This window comes from Galeopterus variegatus, unplaced genomic scaffold (assembly GCF_000696425.1).
Source record: "Galeopterus variegatus unplaced genomic scaffold, G_variegatus-3.0.2 Scaffold416, whole genome shotgun sequence".
NCBI classification, from domain to species: domain Eukaryota; kingdom Metazoa; phylum Chordata; class Mammalia; order Dermoptera; family Cynocephalidae; genus Galeopterus; species Galeopterus variegatus.
In genome coordinates, this window is record NW_007726527.1 from 51,778 (window position 1) to 57,770 (window position 5,993).

Genomic DNA, 5,993 nt, shown 5'->3' on the forward strand with positions numbered 1-5,993 from the left:
TGTTTTTTTCTTGTAAAGTTGTTTGAGTTCTTTATATATTCTGGATATTAGTCCTTTGACTTAAACAATTGCAATAGGCTTCTTCACTCCCAAGTTAGCTTTATAGTCCTGTTTTTTTCTCCAAATAGATCCTTGCACAGCTCCCTGTATATCATTCCCTTATCTAAAATTTGATACCATTCCCCCATTGCCTACAGAATCAAGGCTAAACCCTTGTAGTTAAGGCTGGCATTCAAGTTTCTCCATAATTTTGACCCAATCTACTGTGCCAAGCCCTTCTTGGTTTAACTGAGATCCTAACTTACACATATTTTCTCATACTGCTCCAAGTGCCTGGAAGAGTTCATGTCTGATCCAAAAGCTCAGAGTCTAGAAGAATCTCAGGGGGACGGAAGACGTTCATTGTGTGTGTGATGAATGAGCGAGTGAACAAATGAATGAGTGAATGCTTCTGTCCTTCCCCTGTACCCCACTGCCAGCTCTGCTTCCCCTCCTTATTCTGCCCTTATACCCGTCTGACTCAGGGCAAGCTTCTCTCCAGCTCAGTAGTTTTTTGGTTTCATTCCTTCTGCAGATGATGTTGTTTGGTGGCTGCTGCCACTCAACAGTTTTTACTTTGTTTTGTGATGATACAGGGATCAGAGTTCTCAACTGATTATGTGTCTGGGCTCTTGAGCAAATCTGAGCTGTGCTTTCCAGGAAAGGCTTGGCCCTGCTTGGTCTCAGTTTTATATGGAAATAGAAGAGCCCTCATTAAGGGGACAGGTGGGACTTATAAATAATTATATCTTAACTGGTGTTTAAAGGGTATGGATCTCTTTTGAATTGATGGAACAAAATGCCTGCATTCTAGGATCACTAAGGATCTCAAATTTGAATTTTCTGCTGCATCGCTATTGGAAAATAAAATTAACTGAATTGATGATACTGTCCGTGAATCTGATCTACCTCCCTATATTCTAATTCCAGGGTCACTCAAAAAGTCTCTGACTATAATGTGGATAGCCATGTCCCAAGAAGTTTTCTTGAGAATTGAATATTACTAACTTAACATCCTGGTTATGGATTTAAAAACAAAAAAAACCACTTGAGACTGTTTGTGTCACAAAATACAAATGAGTCTTCTTCTAAACTTTATTTGCATATGTAATTATACCTTTTGACATATTCATACCTGGATATATTTAGATATCGTTTGAAAGCCTCCATAAAAATTTGTAATACTGGCTTCATTTAACAAAGAATATTTATCTTCTACGCAAAAGACAAGTGTCAAAAAAAAAGGAGGAGGAGATCCTGACAAGACAGTACTACAAATCTTTTACCTCTTTTGACTCAGTCCCGAGCATTTGGTATTTGAGCAGCATGGCAGGGCTCCGTGCAGTCCCCACCTCTACCATTGCAGCCAGAGCTGCAGTTAAATGACGACACCTCTGAAACTCCCCAGATTCTACTTCACAGTATTCTGCAAGAAAAGTCACTGGAACCAGAAGAGGTTTGGGGTGGCCAAGCAAAGACTTGTTCATGTGAATTTCCTTCCTCTTTCTGTAGAACTTACTAGAAAGGCTTCCCTTGATGTCCACTGTTTTCCTGGGGGCATAGAGAAATTAAATTCACTTAGAGAGCACCTCCATAAATCTGCTCGTCTCTCATCAGGGACAGCACAAATGAAAATTGATTTATTGAAACAGCTAAGTACTATTTATCTATTATTTAAAAAACAAAAACAAATACAAAACCGGGAGTCCAGTTTCTATTAAGGACTGTTGCAAGAAATGCTTTCACATTTCTGGTAAAATAACTGGCAGAGCCACTGTCCTTTATGCCCTTTTAAGTGTACATTATGTGAAAAGCCTCGTGATAATTCCCCTTAGAACAAAGAGTTAGAAGAACATTCACCTCCCTTGAAAATATGGTCTGCTTCCTTGCGTTAGATTAGAAGAGTTAGGGAATCCCTCGAGCTTCTCTTTTTGCCATCGCTGCCAAGAATCTCAGGATTGCCTCCTCTGCTCAAATACACTAACCTTTACTTACAGTTTCCTGGCATTCCCTAACGGCCATCTCCACACTGCATCATCTTGTAATGGTTTCACTATTTTATCTTGTCCTTGATTCTAGCTCTTTTCAACTATTTTCAAAGTATATAAAGCATAATAAAATAAAACTTAAAAAAACTAAGAAAAATGAACCCATGTACCATAAGTTTTCAAGCAGAGGTTGAATGAACATCTGGCCGGGATGCAATATCAGCAACAGCTGTATTAGGGCAAAGGAGAACCAAAGCAAATTCTAAGTAACAAACAAGATGGGCTTGTTCCTTCCTGCTGTGTTTCTTAGTGTTTTCATCTAGGACGTCACACCATATTCCAGGAAGATTAATTATGGTAAATAAGTTCATTCCTATGGTGTCTTTGAGAAGGGACATCCAAAATATTGGCTGGTTTTTGTAACCAGAATATTACACTGTATTCTACTGTAAGTAGTTCATAAATTTTATTTACAGGCCCTCTTCAAATCCAATAAAGACTACTGGATTTTAATATGCTCTCTCTCCAGAGACATGAACATATGCACATAAACTGAAATGTGAACATAATACTAGCCTTCGGAAACCCATCAACAGATCTCCTAGGTTAATAACTTTGGTTCCAGACCCATGGTTTGTATATGTCTGTGCAGTAGGAGAAAGTAAGAGAAACAAAGTCTTGGACAACTGCTTAAATAAGAGCCCACTATCAAAAATTTATTCTGTCTTTCATTTGTTGATATTAGAATAAAATGGCTTCCCAAAGCACTTAGGTCTACTAATAAAAGTGATGAGATATGGGTACATAGATGCTAATAGATGAATTGTTCACAAAAGAATAATTCAGAAGAACTCATGTGCTGGACTGAGCTCTCATATTAAGTAGGAGGAAGCTCTTGCCCTTATGCTTGTGAACTATAGGACTCCTGTTGAGGTCATGGAAATTATTTTCAACAAACAGCCTCCTTAGAGTAGATACAGAGATTAAAAGAATCCCAAATAGGCAGCACCATGGTGTGCTAGGATTGGAATCGGGGGTCGCAAACTCTGTATTCAAGGGCCAGGTAGGGACAAGGTAAAACAATAGGAAGTGAAGAGGATATTGGTCCCTGGAGAACTTCCTTCCCAGATGTTCACTGTTCATAAAAAAATAGTGGTTGATTCATGTCTTAGTCCATTTTGTGTTGCTATAGCAGAATACCTAAGACTAGGAAATTCATAAAGAAAAGAGGTTCATTTAGTTCACTCTGCTGGAGGCAGGGAGGTCCACCATTGGGCAGCTACATCTGGCAAGGGCCTCAGACTGCTCCCACTCATGGTAGAGAAAGGAAGGGGAGCTAGCATGTGCAAGAAGACCATATGGAAAGAAAGAAAGCAAGAGAGAGAAACCAAGGAAGCCACTGCTCTCAAGAAAACTAAATGAGTCTTGCAAGAGCAAGAACTTACTCACTACCTTGAGAACAGGCACCAAGCAGCCCATGAGGACGGAGCTCCCATGACCCAAACGCCTCCCATTAAGCCCACCTCTTAAAGGTCCCACCTTCTGACACCACCACATTGGGAACAAAGCCTCAACATGAGTTTTGGTGGGGACAAACCACATTCAAACCATCGCAATCCATCTCCCAACAGAATATGTGCAACTAGTTTTTGCCATCTCTGGAGTCAGATGACTATAGGTTTAACCCCAGGTCTGCCTTTTGTTACTGGGTGATCTTGGAAATGTACCACAACCACCCTGAGAATCAGTTTTCTTCTCTGTGAAATAGACCCTTATTTGAACAATTGACAGGAAAATTTGCAATAATGTAGATAAAGTGCCTAGCACTGGACTTGGTACATACACTAAAAGGTAGCTATTATTAGAGCACTGGGATCTAGCTATACACACCCATCTCCCTGAAAATTTATAAACAAATAGAAATTTAGAAAGAAAGTTTACAAGGGACTTTTCTTTGGGTAACTACAATATTTCTTTAAGCTAAGTCATCCTAATATTCAGGAGTTACCTACCAAGTGATATTCACCTTGTTAAGGATGGATTGTGTAGATGAAAAGGGATTCCGCATGAGGAAACAAAACAACCCTCACATGGTCTTTAGGGCTCTGAAAGGTGCAGATCCCTAAAAGCAGTATTTGCTAACAGCCTCATGAACAGCTGAGACACTGGCAGAAATTGATTGGCTGGAGGGAGAAAGAACTAAGTGAGATGGAGAGAAAGTCAGCCAAGTGCAGCAACTACTTAGCATCATCCACAATCTTTAGCACCGTTGCTAAAGACACTGCTCTCAGCTCTAGCAGCTGAAAGGCTCAAGTGTGTCTCTTCTCCAGCAAAGGAATTAAGCTGAGACAAGTGAGGCAGGCTATTTCAATTACAGGGTCAAATCACATTTTCATTTAAATTTTTGACATTTTGTTCATCATGGATTCTTGCATTAATTTTTGATTCTTTAATTTTTTTCAGGATAATTAGTATATTAAATGTTATACAGTGTTAACTTTTTTGTGTGGCTCTTTATCAATTCCTCCCTTATCCACCACTGGTAACCTTAGTTCTCTCCTATTGAAAATTCAACATATTATTGTGATTGTTGTATGTTTCTTTCTTTCTTTTTAATTTATTTGTTTATTTAGGCTCCCAAGTGAGGACATGCAGTATTTCTCTTTCTGTGCCTGGCTTATTTCACTTAACATGATTTTCTCTAACTTCATCCATGTTTTTGCAAAGGGCCGAATTTCATTCTCTTTTTGTGGCAGATTAGTATTCCACTGTGTATATATACCACATTTTCCTTATCCAGTCATCCAATGATGGACATTTAGGTCAGTTCCAACTCTTAGCTATTGTAAGTAGAGATGTGATAAACATGGGACTGCAGGTATCCCTTTGACATGATGATTTCCATTCCTTTGGGTATATACCCAGCAGTGTAATTGCTAGATTATATAATAGTTTTATCTGTAGTTTTTTGATACATTGCCATACTGTTTTCCATAATGGTGGCATTAATTTACAGTCCCACCAACAGTGTAGAAGGGTTAGCCTTTCTCTGCATCCTCACCAGCATTTGTTATTCTTTGTCTTTTTGATAATGGCCAGTCTAACTGGGGTGAGATGATATCTCAATGTGGTTGTGATTTGCATTTCCCTGATACTGAGTGATACTGAGCATTTTTTCATGTGTCTGTTGGCCATTTGTATATCTTCCTTTGAGAAATGCCTGTTTATCTCCTTTGCCCATTTTTCAATCAGGTTATTTGGTTTTTTACTGTTAAGTTGTTTGAGTTCCTTCACTATTCTGGATATTAACCCTTTGTCAGATGCATAGTTTGCAAATATTTTCTCCCATTTTGTAGACTGTCTTTTTGCTCCATTAATTGTATCTTTTGCTGTGTAAAAGCTTTTTAGTTTGATATAATCCCACTTGCTTATTTTTCTTTTTGTTGACTGTGTTTTGGGAGTCATATTTTCATAAGTCTTTGCCCAGTCTTATTTCCTGAAGTGTTTCCCCTATGTTTTCTTTTAGGAGTTTTATAGTTTCAGTTCTTATATTTAAATATTTAATCCATTTTGAGTTGAATTTGGTATATGGCAAGAGATACGGGTCTAGTTTTACTCTACTACATATGGATGTCCAGTTTTCCCAGCACCATTTATTGAAGAGGCAGTCTTTTCCCCAGTGTGTGTACTTGGTGCCTTTGTCAAAGATCAGTTGGTTGTAAGTATGTGGGTTGATTTCTGGGTGCTCTGTTCTGTTCCATTGGTCCAGGTGTCTGTCTTTATACCAGTGCTATGCTGTTTTGTTACTACAGTTTTGTAGTATAATTTGAAGTCAGGTAGTGTTATGCCTCCAGCTTTATTTATTGCTCAGGATTGCTTTGGCTATTCAGGGTCTTTTGTTGTTTTATATGAATGTTAGGATTTTTTTTTTCTATTTCTGTGAAGAATGTCATTGGTATTTTGATG